Genomic DNA, 15544 nt, shown 5'->3' on the forward strand with positions numbered 1-15544 from the left:
AAGCTTGGAAACAGGACCTGACTAAAGACTTTGTGAAGAGGTCTGTGGAAGGAAGAAGTAGAAGCAGTAGGAGGCTGACCACTAGGAAAATAAGGTGGACAACCAGGAGGTCTTGGATGAACGGAGCCATGAGGACCAGGACAAGAAAAGAATGCCCAGGGAGACCGAATCTATATGGAATAGTGTTACCAAAGCCAGAGTGGACCAGGAACTAAACAATGAGGAGGAACAGGACAAGGAAAAACAGAACTAAGGGTGCAGGAACCAGGGTGAGAAGGATCAGAAGGTCCGAGAGTATGCAGAGCAGGGGGATCTGGATGCAGAAGACAGGGTCCTGAAGGAAAAGGAGAACCAGGGGTAAAAGGAACAAAAGACCCTGCATCATAATAAACAAGGAATGTCATGAGGGCCTGAGTACACCAACTAGGACCAGAGGAACTTGATGATCAGGGCAAGGAGTAGCAGACCCAGGTAGATAGACCTAAGAGAACCAGTACCAGAAGACCAGTGGAAAGAAGGATCAGACACAGATGGGTTAAAGACACAGAGATCACATCAAGGATGACTTTTGGAAATGGCCTTTTTTGCAGGGTTATGCCCAGACTTTTTGCTTCTGACCTCGTGTTTTTGATGTTGGCTAAATTTCGTTTTTGCCAGCTTTAGGACTCTGGGTACTTTACCACTGCTGACCAGCGCTAAAGTGCAAGTGCTCTCTGTCTCAATTGCATTGGTGATTGGTTTATCCATGATTGGCATAACTGATTTACTAGTAAGTCCCTAGTATAGTGCACCCTGTGTGCCCAGGGCCTGTAAATTAAATGCTATTGGTGGTCCTGCAGCACTGATTGTGCCACCCACATGAGTAACCCTGTAAACATAGCTCAGACCTGCCACTGCAGTGTCTGTGTGAGCAGTTTTAAACTGCCATTTTGACCTGGCCAGTGCACCCACTTGCCAGGCCCAAACCTTCTCTCTTACTACATATACGTTACCCCAAAGGTAGGCCCAAGGCAGCCCCAAGGGCAGGGTACAGTGTATTTAAAAGGTCGGACATGTACTGGTATGTTTTACATGTTCTGCTAGTGAAATACTGCTAAATTTGGATTTCACTATCTCTCCCATAGGGTAACATGGGGATCACCATGAAATATCCTTTAAGTGTAATTTCCCATTGGAAGCAGATAGAGATATTGAGTGAGGGTCTCTGAACTCCCAAATTAAAAATACATCTTTTGGTGAAGTTGGTTTTTGATCTTGTCTTACAAACAACAGCAATGGAAAGATGATTCAAGGGAAATAAAAGCGCTCACACAATTCACCACACTAGTAAGTAAATGCAAACAATTTTAAACACGGTGCTCCTGGCCAGAGGATCTTCCCCCTCCTCCAACACAATCTCAAAGAGACAACAGCAAGCTCAACAGAAGTCAAGGCACTTGTGAAATAGTAATATGAGGTCAGTAGTCCATGTTTCTATGTGTACTGAATTCCAAGTCAAATTCCAAATCTGAGTAGACCATATAGGTTAACAAAAACTCCAATTTATTCTTGGAATGGAATGTTCATCTTTTATTGGAACAGAAAAACAGCCAACACGTGTTTCGTCGTAGGAGAAACTGATCCCCACGACTTCCTCAGGGCTGTAAAAGATACCAAAATTACTATAGATAAAATGTAAAAAGTATAATATATACATAATACAATAAAGTAATGTTTAACAATAGGATTAATGTACGACTAAAAAGAAACCCACGTGACTTAGTGAAAATATCACTTAATACACCAAAGGGAACTTGTGGCAACCTGTGTGTATCCAAAATTGACCAGAAGAGAAACTCCTCTTATCTATTCAATCTAAATTGGAAAAAGCATGAGAAACCATGACACCCACCTGAAGAAAAATAAAACCACAGAATTAATAAAAACCCAAACTAAACTCCAGGTTCTTAACAAAAATCAGAAGACCATAGTTACCAAAATTTTCCAAATGTAAATAGGTCGTGCAGTAAAAGACAGCAATATCTCCAGAATGGAAGAACATACCTCAATAAGGTATAATGCAAAGATTCAAGAAACCAAGTAGCAATACAATCCCTCTGGTTCTTAAAGCCAATGAACTGTAAAAAAGCAAATGGTTTGTGAAGCAAAATTAAGAAGGAGACGTCCCCCAAGTTGTGACCCTCGTGTATTAAACAAACCAATAAGCACAGACACCAACCAAATAATGTGGCTCTGTGTAGAGAAATCCATGGGGAATGCTCGTAAGTAGTGTGTAAGTAAACACCACCTTAACTAAAAGAAAAAATAAACCATATTTTGAAGATTACGGGATAAGACGCGATTTAACACGATCGCAGCAGAGAAAACACCACGCTCACCTTGCGTTGTTGAAACAGCACGTAATAGTGTCGTGGATCCATGTTATAGGAGCTCCGGTCGGCAAGTAGCGCAAACGGCACCCCTCTGCCTCGCGTTTAAAGAAGGCAGAAAGAGTAAAGAACAGCAAGGACGGACTGCGTTCGCAAAGCCCGGCCGCCATATTTGTGACATGTACCAAAATAAAACGAAAAACCCGGGCGCCATCTTGTAAGGATTAAGAAACCTACTCATAAAGGTATGTCCTTACATCTACACAACGAAAGGGAAGAAGTAAAGTATTGAAATGAATAAGAAATAAGTAAAAATATATATGATTTGTGTGTAAGAAGTAGTAAAATACCGACCCATATTCAATTCGTTAATGAAACATACTAAAGCCAAGATGGGCGGTTTTTGATCTTGTAAGCTTGAAAATGCTAGTTTTAGAAAGTGGGCGTTTTCTTGCTTAATCATTCTGTGCCTCTGTCTGTCTGTGGAATACATGTCTGGGTCAGGACGACAGCTGGGCTGTTTGTGAATTCACTCTAGACAGTCACATAAAGGGAGCTGAGGTGTGCCCTGCATACAATGATGGGTCTTCCTGAGCTAGAGTGGTGGGAGGAGATGACACTTCCACCTGAATAGGGCTGTGCCTGTCATTACATAAAGCAGTCTCCAACCCCCTGGAGTGTGTCTAGGGCCAGGGCAGGAAAGGCAGGGTCCTTTGTATTACAAAGACTTTTCTTTGAAGTTTGCCTACTTCAAAGTCAGAAATGTGTGTAACTAATGGACTTCCGACCCTACACACTTAAAATCTTTCTGGACTGAGGACATTCTGACAGTTAGAAGAGCTGGATGCTGTAGAAAGGACTGACACTTTGTTTGTTGCTTTGCTGTGCTGGCCTGCTGCTTGCTATTTCTGTCCTAGGAGTGAAAGGACTGGACTTTGATTTCTACAACCTGCTTTTAAAAGGTTCTCCAAGGGCTTTGACTGAGTTTGACTCCTGTAAAGAAGTCTCAGGGACATCAAAGACTTTCTCTGCCAGAACCTGGGTTCTCTTGCTGAGAGTCCTGACTTGCCAAGTGGTATCAAATCTAGTTTCTGGGCCCATGGAAGTGAGTGCTGGTGCAACCAGCAAATAGACTCCTGAACAACCAGCAAATAGACTCCTGAGCGACTTCGGAACTGGTGCCACTGTCTGACTCTGTGCCGCAGTCTGCACCAGAGCCATGGTCCCCACTGGGTGCAATGAATGCAACCAATGTAGCAGGCCTGATGCTGCTGCAGTGCCTCTGAAGTCCCGCCACAGCGTGAGTCCTGTCACCGACGTCCATGACACCTGACTCGGTAGCAGCACTTGTGGCCCCGTAGTGTGATCGTGACACTGTGAAGTTGACGCCTTGCATCTTGACCTGCTGGATTCACCCCCCCACCTTGTCGTAAGGAACCAACGTCTTTCCACTTGTCGTAGTTTGACTCTTGCTCTAGGCAAGTCTGCTGGTGTAAGGATGACAGTACTTATGTTTGTAGGCGACTATGCCAATCCTTCAACAAATCGCAGCTGTCATCCCAACCCTCCCAGCTCACAAGCATTACCTCACCAAAAAACCCAAACGGTAAAAAGTGATTTGTGGCAGCCTTTACGCATGGACTCAAGAGTGTGACATCTCAGGGAGTGTCGTGGTTAAACAGAGATTACCCCTTTCTCACATAAACTTAATGTCTCAATCAAACACAGGCAATAAAGAAGATGCAGTAAAGTTTCAGTGGGTTTTATTTAGCAAAACTGCAATCTGCGATAAGTTGCATGGGCTGCAATGATTAGTATAATGAACAGTGCAAGAAACAGAATGGTAAAGACAAGAGTCATTAATACAAAGACCCCCACCATCTTGCAATAACATATAGGCGGTCATTCTGACCCTGGCGGTCAAAGACCGCCAGGGCGGAGGACCGCGGGAGCACCGCCGACAGGCCGGCGGTGCTCCAATGGGGATTCCGACCGCGGCGGTAAAGCCGCGGTCGGACCGGCAACACTGGCGGTCTCCCGCCAGTGTACCGCCGCCCCATTGAATCCTCCAAGGCGGCGCAGCTTGCTGCGCCGCCGAGGGGATTCCGACCCCCCCTACCGCCATCCAGATCCCGGCGGTCCGACCGCCGGGAACCGGATGGCGGTAGGGGGGGTCGCGGGGCCCCTGGGGGCCCCTGCAGTGCCCATGCCACTGGCATGGGCATTGCAGGGGCCCCCGTAAGAGGGCCCCTAAATGTATTTCACTGTCTGCTGCGCAGACAGTGAAATACGCGACGGGTGCAACTGCACCCGTCGCACAGCTTCCACTCCGCCGGCTCGATTCCGAGCCGGCTTCATCGTGGAATCCTCTTTCCCGCTGGGCTGGCGGGCGGCCTGAAGGCGAAGTCAGAATTACCGCCGCGGTCTTTCGACCGCGGAACGGTAACCTGACGGCGGGACTTTGGCGGGCGGCCTCTGCCGCCCGCCAAGGTCAGAATGAGGGCCATAATGTCATGAGATGTGAAATATGTCCCAATACCCTAGCATAATGAGCCTAACCTCTAACCTAAAAGAGAGCTAGGTATGTTAAACCTAATAAACAATTCCCTCAAAAGCGTGAATAGGGAAAGTACCTATTGAGAACACCTACAGCTTATCTTCGTTGCTTGATATTGACGCCTTAGCGCGGTGGCACTGATAATGCAAACTAAAACATGGGCCTAACTAAAAACAAAGCAGCCACTTTGAAAGATTTAATTAAATAAATGCGCTAAAACAGAGCAAGCTAAGTAGGGTAAAAGTCACTAGGTGACGGGGGCACGAGTCTGCAAGCAATAGGCTGAGTTAACTCCTGTATCCCATTAAAACAAACTAGGATTCACTACACAGTGATGCTGCATCACCTCCCCTGCAACTTTAAGGAAGCATTGCATCACCTCCCCTGCCAATCAGTAAGGAACCAATGCCTCGCTCCACAGAACCAATGTCACATCGGCTCCAACAACACCTCACCTCCTCGACTCCATGCAATGTCTTTGTTTCCCCGTTTGTCAAGGTACTGTACCTGGGGGCGGTGCGACTACGTGACCGGCCCACACTCCCTTGGAGTGGCATCAGACTGTTGGGAGCAACTCTGTCACAACGTCATAATAGCCCCATGTGTTTCTAGGCTCTATGCTAAGTTGTAACTTTTGAAAATGTGTATCTTTGCTTGTGTATATTGGATTTTTGACATTTTTGTCTTGTTTTGCTTAAATAAATATTGGCTATTTTTCTTAACTGGTGTGGAGTACTTTTGTGTTGTTTTCACTGTGTTACTGTGTGTCTGTGTACAAATACTTTATACATTGCCTCTGAGATAAAACCTGATTGCTTGAGCCAAACTACCAAGGAGTGAGCAGGGTTTATTTTAGCTGTGTGACTCCCTTACTCTGACTAGACTGAGAGTCCCTAGTTGGACAGGGTGCAAACCACTGTCAACTAGAGATCTCATTTCTAACAATGACCAAGAGGCCACGAGCAAATGGACCAGGATCAAGAAGACCACAAATAGGAAGGACTAGGGCCAGCAGGACCAGGAGACCCTAGAATTAGCAGGATGGAGTTAAAGGACCAGGAAGTTTCAGCCTAGTGGGACTAGGATCAGAAAGTCTATGAGAGTCACACTCACAGGGATCCTAAACCAGGCCTACGTGAACCAGGGTGACACACAATATGGAAACAATGAGGACCAGTGCCACAGATGACAATGAGACACAGGAGAACTATTGCTAGGAGGACCATGATAGAAGGGACCTGTAAGAAAGTGGAGTATGCAGTGAGGCTGGTTAGGCCTCACTATGCAATACTCTCACAATAACCCAAAGTGGGTCCTTTGGATTCACACTAATAAATCCTTAGCTCATTCCTGGTAGTGTGGCACAGAGCAGTCAGTCTTTATTAGAGAAACATGTATTAAGCATTTCAAAGTACCAACATGGATGATAAGAAAATGACACAACTGTAAAGAAATACTACAACAATTTATAAAAACAGAGCAGACTTTTATATAAAGTTAGATACCAAAATGAACACAATTGGATCAGTATAACCAGAGTTATGGACTTTAAAAGGAAAAATAGATCAGTCCAGTTCACTACTGTCAAACTTTAACACTGTAGTCAATGGAGAAAACAGCTATTGACAACTGGGCACTTGCATGTCAAGTCCAGCGGAAAACACTAGGAGTTAAGGTGATGTGGGTTCGAGGACCAGGGTTCAACAATCAGCACATTTTAAACTGGCTTGTAGGGCCCGGGTGCCGAGATATCCAGGCTGTCCTTGCTGCTGGAAATGGGAGCTGCGAATGCTGGAAAAACACACTAATGATGCTCGACCACTTGCAGGTCGAGTTCAGGGGAATCCAATGGGGGTTCAAATAGTGTGGGTCCCTGGACCTAGGTTCATCAGGCAGTACAACTTTACCTGACTCATACGGCCCGGGTGCAGAGTGGTCCTTCTGTCCTTGGTGCTGAATGCAGGAGCTGCAGTTGCTGTTTTTACCACTTAGATGGTACTTGTGGGGAAATAGATGTAAAAACTCGACAACAGAGCCACTGAGGTGGATGGTTGAAGATACTGCTGAGTTCCCTAGAGATGCAGCATCCAACAAACGTAGTAATAACCTGTCTGGCCACCAACAACGCTTGGCAGCAGCAAACACAGCGTAGAGTTACTTCAACGTTCTGGTAAACAGTAGCCACGTAAAACTATCTGGAGGTCAGAACTACATTTCCCACAATGCACTAGACCATTTACTTTTGGGTGATTCCCTTGGTGGGCCTGATGGTCAGTGAGTCTTTAGTTCTGGGAAGATGCTTTGACTTGTGAGTGTCACACCTCCTGGCAGGGGGTCAGATTCCTGTCTTGGCAGCAGCAGCTGCAGGCTGTCAGCCCAGGCACAGGAAAGGCTGGGGCAACCAAGTGGACAACCTCTAAAGTAGCTACTGCTGCGTATGTCACATTCATTCTGACTTCTGAATAAAGTCAGCTTAAACAAGACAAGTCATTTGATAACAGATATGACATACTTCAGTGGGGCCATAAGGATGTTGGCGACCTCAGGATGCCCAGATACCAGCCCATGTTAACCTTTGGCGGCCTGATCATTTATAGTAGCCCTTTATGGAAAGAGACTATTATTGGGACGTATAAGCTTGCACTTATATGTCCACACTTTTAATATGATGCACCCTGCCTCCTGGGTATAGAAGGCCCCCGTAGGGGTGACAGGCAACTATTAAAAGTAGTTCTTTGACCTACTCACACATGGTGATGACAAACTCGAGTTAGATCAGTTTGCACTGTTCGTGCGGTCTGCAATCTCAGGACTACTGTCATATGCTTATTTTAGTCACTGAAGGCGGCATGAATGGTGTTTCAGGTGACCCCTTTAACTCCCTTGCCTTGGATGGCACTGGTGTCATTTACCAGGGACTTATAAGGGGGTTAAATTCTTGCCAAATGGGTATACCAATTCACATTCATCATATTCAGGAGAGAGCAAAGGCACCAGTTCACTAGTAGGCTCCAGTGCACTTTCAGAGTCATAACCATCAGCACTGCGACAAAAAGTGTAGGGGTGACCAAAAGGACCACCTTCATACAGGACCCTAGTCAGGTTGACAAGGACTAAGTAGAAAAGTCAAACCAGGATACCAGGAGGGCTAATAAGACTAGGATGTGGCAGGAGGACCAGGGGAATAGGAGGCTAGGGAAACCAAGACCAGTGGGACCAGCACCAAAAGACCCCATAGATGAGGAGCCGACAAAGACATACAAGAAAGCACAGGATTGTAAGGATTAGAAATAGACAAACCAGGGAACTAGATAAACCGGGGGGCGCATGACCAGGGGGACCTAAGGATGAGAATTAGGGTGAGGAGGATGAAAAGGACCATGACCGGAATCCTGTGAAGCAGGAGACCGAGGATCTAAAGGACATGGGGCAGGAGTACACTTGATTGCCATCCAGACAGAGCAGGACCAGAATGTACAGGGTCAGGATGTTCTTTGACTGTCAAGAACCGGAGGTCAAGGAACATCAGAACGAGAAAAGGCTAGGATGATCTGCAACAGGACAAGTTATTGCTGAACCATTCCGGCAAGGAGCAGGAGGATGAGGGCCAAGAGGATCAGCACCAGAAGAGTACTTCGAAGATCAGGACCTGGAGGGTAATGGTCAATATATATAGGTTACTAGGATAAGCAGGAAAGGGACTAGGAAGACAAGTAAGGACAGTCCAGGGCTCTGTCGCGGATCCCTGCTTCGTTGAGGTGTGTACGTAGGGTGTGGTGGCAGACGGTGTCGAAGGCGGCCAAGATGTCCAGGAGGATGAGGGCTGCGGTTTTGCCGTTGTCAAGTATGGTCCTGATATCGTCAGTGGTGGCGATGAGGGCGGTTTCGCTGCTTTGGTTGCTGCGGAATCCAGATTTGGATGAGTCCAGAGTATTGTTCACCTTGAGGAAGTGGGTCAGTTGTTTGTTGACAATTTTCTCGATGACTTTAGCCGGGAAAGGGAGCAGGGAGATGGGCTTGAGTTCTTGAGGTCCTTTGGGTCCACCTTGGGTTTCTTGAGGAGGGCGTTGATCTCAGCGTGTTCCCAGCTCACCGGGAAGGTGGCGGTATCGAGGAACTATTGATGATCTTCCGGAGTTGGGGTGCGATGGGGGAGCTTGCTTTGTTGAAGATGTGGTGAGGGCAGGGGTCGGATGGTGAGCCGGAGTGGATGGTGTTCATGATTTTGATGGTGTCGTCATAGTTGACGTGGATCCAGGAGAGCAGGAGGCTGGTGTGGCTGCGGGCGGTGTTGGTGGTTGGCAAGGGGGTCTGGGTATTGAAGTTGTCATGGATTTCTGAGATCTTGGAGTAGAAGAAGGTGGCTTGGGAGTCACTGAGGTCTTGTGATGGCAGAATGTCGTTGATGTTGGAGCCGGGGTTGGAGAGTAATTTCACAATGTTGAAGAGCTCCTCATAGCTGTGTACGTTATTGTCGATGCGTTCTTTGAAGGCGGTTCTTTTGGCGGCTGGGATGAGTTGGTGGTGTCTGTGTATGGCGTTCTTGAAGGCTGTGTGGTTGTCCGGTGTTTGTTCTTGGCACGACTTTTACTCGACTCTTCGGCATGTTTGCATGGATTCTTGGAGGTCGGTGGTGAACCAGAAGGCCTTTCTGTTGGTGCATCTATTTGAAGGTTTCTTGATTGGGGCGAGAGTGTTGGCACAGTCGTCAATCCATTGCCTGAGGTTGCGGGCTGCTGTGTCAGTGTTGGTGGTGTTAATTGGTGGGTTCTGGGAAAGGGTGGTGATAAGCTGGTCTTCTTTGATCTTGTTCCATCTGCAGTGAAGTATTCTCTGCGGGCGATGATGTATTGTGGGTTTCTCCAAGGAGAAGTGGATGCAGCGGTGGTCGGTCCAGTGGAGTTCAATGGTGTGGCTGAAGGAGACGTGTTTGGGGGAACCAAGAAGGATCATGATGAGCAAAGGGCAAATTTTATGAATAGAAGCACAATAGGACAAGAAAGACCACAACAACCAAGACCAAGGAGACCAAGGATGGTAGGTGGGTCTAGTACAGGAAAACTAGACCAAGGAGAACCCAAACTATATGGAACAATGGGCACAGAATCTGGAAAAGGACAACTATGAAACAAAAATAGCATGACTTGGACCAGAAGTGCAAAGTAGCTGGGGCCAGGAACACATTAAGCCAGAGTTAGAAGGAAAGGTTCTAAGAGAACCAGAAGGAAAGGGACTAATTGTCCAGGACAATCAGGAAAAAGAGGATCAGAACCTAGAGTACTAGGACCAGGAGGACCAGAGTAAAGAGGATTGCAACCAGGGACATCAGGACCTAGATGATCACAGCTTAGAGTTCTAGATCACAGGGCTAGGAACAGAATGGGCAGGAAGATAAGCAAGAGGATGGCCAGGCCGAATAGGACCAAATAAAGGAGGACCATGGTGAGTTTGTGTAGAAGCACGAGAACAAGAAGCAGTGAGACCAAGGCCCGGAGAATCAGGACCAGATTCATATCAATTGGACCAGGGGGCAGAAAAGGCAAGGAAGAAGAGGGGGTCAGTACCAAGAATACCAGGAGGGCCAGAGCTAGGAGGGCAAGGTCCAGAGAAAAGAGGATTAGAAGGATCAGCACCAAGACGATCATGAACAAGCCTAAAAGTGCTGGGGGCCCTGGTCATAAGTCCAGGGCCCAGAATGCTAAGTGGAGTACACAGACCAGGACCTAAGGGCAGCAGGACCTGGGTAAGGAAGATCAGGAGGACAAGAACAGTCAGAGCCAGGAAGACTAAGGGGACTGGATCTAGAACTGGACGTCCAGAAGGACCAGGACCAAACTCATAAAGACCCAAACAAAGAGAACCAGGATCAAAAAGGCCCAAACCTTCGTGTGCCATGCCAGAAGGACCATGAGGATGAGGTCAGGGCCAGGAGGACACAGATGATCCAAAATAGAATACCAGATGTAAGAGGGCAAGGTCCAAATGGGCCAGGACACAAGAGACCAGGTAGATTGAGGACAAGGAACTGATGCACTAGTACTCAGATGAGGAGGGTGAGAAGTATCAGAATGGCCAAATTAAACAGTTGAGGGTCAAAAGGATCAGGAAAGAAAAAAAAGGGCTAGGAGGAGGGGCCTAAAAATAACAGGATGGCCATAAGGACCAAAATCTAGAGGAAGCACCAGAGGATTAGGATTACACAGACCCAAATGAGGAGGGTTAGAAACAAAAGGACCAAGTCTAGTGGGCACAAAACTAGTAAGAGAACACAAAATGTGAGAACCATGAATAGGAAGGTCACTGCTAGGCAAACCAGACTGAGAGTGAGGAAGACTAAGAAAACAGTACCTGAAGATTCAAGAGGACATGGTTTGGCAACCAACAGGACAGGGCAAGGAGGACCAGTGGGACCATAACCAAGGGGGAAAGGAAGCTGAAGTATCAGAGGCACAGAGCTATCAGGACCAGGCAGGAACAAGCAGGACCAGGATGAGGAGGAAAAGGAGAGCAGGACAAGGAAGGCCAGGATGACTGGAGCCATAATGACCAAGCCAGATGGCTAAGAACAGGGTAACCTGAACAAGGAGCATCAAAAGAAGCGGACAAGTTAGACTAGGATAACAACGAACAGGAGGACCAGGGCAAAGATTATCATGACATGTTGGAGGAGAACCCAGACAGGTCAGGAGCGAGTGGACTAGGACCATTAGGAGCAAGAACCAGATAGGGATGGACTAGATAGACTACAAGGATCTTAACAAGAAGGACCTGGATCAGGGCTAGGAGGATCAGGGCTAGGAGGATCAGGGCTAGGAGGACTAGAGTAGGCAGAACCAAGGGGTCCAGGATATGAAGTTCCAAGTGGAGCAGAGGGAGAAGTAACTGGGGGATTAGGACCAGGCTGCTGAGGATCAGGGTAACCAGGACAACCAGAGCCATGAGGACCAATGGGACCAGTCAATATCGAAAATGACCAGGTTCAACCCAAGAAAATATGATAAGGAGGACAAATGGGTGGACAAAGTACTAGGTCAGCCACAAGGATAAGGGCAAGAAAACTCAGGATAAACCAAATCAAGAACATTAGGCGTGCCAATTATAGGACAACCAGCACAACAAGGAGAGGTGGACAAGGACCCAACAGACCAGCAGGATCAAAATGTTGATCAGTAGGCCCAGGATCAGGAGGCCGAGTAAAGGGCTAATACTAGAACGAGCAAGAATCAGGGCCAGGAAGAGCTAGGGTCAGGAAGAACTACAACCATGAGCACCAGATACATGTACCCAGTAAGACAGTGATGAACTAGTTAGGCCAGGGACAGGATGAGGATCAGGATAACCAAATCAGGCCAGAAAGGGAGGACTTGGAACAAGACTAGGTGGAGGAGCAACTCCTAAACAAAAAGATCTGTGAGAGAAAGAAGAAAAGCGGGAGCAGAAGGACACCTATGTGAATCAAACCACATGTATTAGGATATCCGTTTTGTAGATGGTTCTTGTTAATGCCCTTTATGCACCCAACCCTGAGTAACACCCTCCTTTTCAGCCCAGTATCCAAATATAAAGCGTTTACTGAAAAACACAAGCATAGAAAGTGAATAAAAAGTCGGGACTGTAACACACTGACCTCTGAGTGATAGATGACGCTGTCTGCTGAGGCACAGTAGTCTGAGGGTGAATCTGAGGGCATAAAGAGTGAAGCTTCACAGGGGAGTTTAAAGATCAATGGGTGAAAAGGAGTGTGATCTGTGAATGAGAGCAGAATCGATTTGAGAAACGCAGGTGGCTGAAGTCAGGAAAAGTGGTTAATGGTTAAAAGGGTAAAAGGGCAATGTCAAAGAGGAGCTCAGGCTCATAAGAAGGAGCTGATGAGCAGAAGACGGGTGATGGAAGCTCCAGATAGATCACGTTAGATGATCCGAATCGGGCTTCTCTGTGACCCCCCGATGTCTGTGCTGACATTCCATGTGTGTGGAAGTGAAATGGGTATGTAGCAAGTGTGTAGTAGTAAGACTCCTTGTGTGTAGAAAGCCTAAGTGCATGGACCAGGGGGTTGCATTTTGAATTACATGATGAGAGTAGATACAGCTTCCCTACACATTTGGCATGCATTAACTGTACCTCTGTGGATGGAATCCCAGAACTGAAGTGCAGGAGAATGGAGAAAGGGCGAACCAAAGAAATTCTGTGAGATCCTTTTAGCAAAGTGCTGCTGATTAGTTCTTCCTGATTGATGACATAGGGTACATAGTAGGAGTAAAGGGTAGGTCATAGGTTTCTCTTGTTAAAGGTGTCAATGTTTCTATTCAGGGCTGCCCTTTTGTCTGGGCCTGATGTCTACTCCGGAGGGCAGATGACAGTCAGGTGCTTCATGCTTCATTGTGTCTTTGCTTTGTATACTTATGCTTTGAGCCAGCGCTATTGCTACCACTATGAGAGTCACCACTTAACACAAAGGCTAAGACCTACAAATGATAACTAAAATAGAACCACCACAAATCAGTTTTGAAACCTCAATAAAGGATCCACATCCTCTGTCTGGAAAATGAATGTAGGTAACAAAATGTCTCACCAGGATACCCTTACAAGTGATGGTGCACTTTTGAATTTTCAAAACATAGCATTCAGTGTCTTATTTCTTGCAAATCTCTGTGTGTATCTTTTTAATCTTTGTCTTTGATTTACTGGAAATTTCATTTATATTCCAATGACATCCAGTTCAATTAATTATAATACCATTCCTTTGCTTGTGGCTCCTCAATATACTGTCTACCCCATTAAGAGAAATTCTTGGCGGTAAGGGACAGGAGAAAATTATGAATATGTCACGCTAGGAGAAGTTTCCCAGTGTGTGGGACCATTAGATTTTTGTTTTTCAAAAACAAACTCGCAGTTTGGAAGTTTGTATTTGAAAAATAACATGCCTGATGGTACAGTCTATCAAACATTTCATGCACAGACACACAGACTGGAACTACCGTGACAGCAGTTCCTGTCAATGTAGAGTTGTCCACAGGACCAGAGTAGAATACTTAAAATTCAGTGGGTGGATGTTCCTCAGGATGATGAAGGTTTTGTATTCCACCATCCTGTCAGAGGTATCTCCATCCTCAAAACTCCAATTAGGCCCCTAGTTTGTATTCCTTCTGTCATAAGATTGGAATAAAGCCTCTCGATTATGTTGTGTTGGTCATTTCACAAGGGTCTGTAAAATCACCCTAAATATTAAATGGCTCTATATCACTGGGGTACACCATTTTCCAGTTCTGTTTTTTGATTTTACAAGCCATTGTTTTTAGGTGTTTTAGTCTAATTTGTTTAATTGAACTGAACCAGAATTCATAACTCCAGAATGCATCGATTAGCTGCACAAAAAGAGGTGTTCCGATAACATGGAGACATTTGGTAATCCTATATCTGGCCCTAGTACATTCCCATGGCTTTGTGAGTAAGAGCGAGTACATAGATTTAGAAGAGTACATAGCTTTAACTAGTTTTGCAAAGGTTCTAATCATCTTTATCAGTCACCTTTGCATGTAAAACTAAAGAAGTATGAGCATTTGGGGAGTATGAGACAGAATCTCTACTACTCAGCCAACAGGAGTAAACAGTAACGTTTTTCTGCTGTTTAAATGGTTGCAAGCCGAGTAGTGCTGATTCCCTGCTCTTTAGCCAGTGGCCGGGTAAGTAATGAAGTTTCTCTGCTGTTTTCATGGCCGCCCGCAAAAGAGTAAATAACTTCTACTATTTAGGTGGCAGCCAAGTAAATAGCAGAGAAAATTCACTATTTACATAGTGACCAGATAGATAAATAGTCACTACCAGAAGATAAGCAAAAAGTGATATTGGTGTTATACATTTCCAAGTTTGCCAAAGGGTAGGCACTATGTTTGCATTAATAGTTAGTCATTGGTAGTATTTAACGTTGTACAGTAGCCCAGGTCGACTTAGAGTTAGCAAGTTACTTAGAATAAGACTCAGGCCCTCATTACAACATTGGCGGTAAAAGCCGCTTACCAGTGTGCAGAAGACCGCCAACACACCGCAGCGGCCGCGGAAATCCGCCACAGCTATTATGACCCACATCTCGGAATCCGACAAAATTCAGACACCCACACAAGTCCGCCACACCAAAGGTCAGTGATAAACTGGCGAAAACAAAACCTCCTCCGTCACGCCAACAGAAATACGCCCACACTATCACGACACACGAATCCACGCGGCGGTCTTTCAACCGTGGTATTCCATTGGCGGTACACACCGCCGCGCTCAAAATACACACACACTTACAAAACACAGCCACATTGGACAAATCGAAATACACACACCTGATACACATACACACACCACTCGCACACACCCAATACAATATAAAACACACACCCAGTTCACCCACAAACCCCTACGACCACTATTACAGAGAGAAGGCCAGAGAGAGACACCACCATCCACAAACTAGCATCCACAGGCACACAACACCATCACCCACACAACTTCCACACACAAAACACCACACACCACTACATATCACCACACTTATCACCACACACACCACCCCACACATCACCTACACCACCCCATGGCAAAGACACCCCAGGTTCTCGGAGGAGGAGCTCAG

This window comes from Pleurodeles waltl, chromosome 8, assembly GCF_031143425.1.
Source record: "Pleurodeles waltl isolate 20211129_DDA chromosome 8, aPleWal1.hap1.20221129, whole genome shotgun sequence".
NCBI classification, from domain to species: domain Eukaryota; kingdom Metazoa; phylum Chordata; class Amphibia; order Caudata; family Salamandridae; genus Pleurodeles; species Pleurodeles waltl.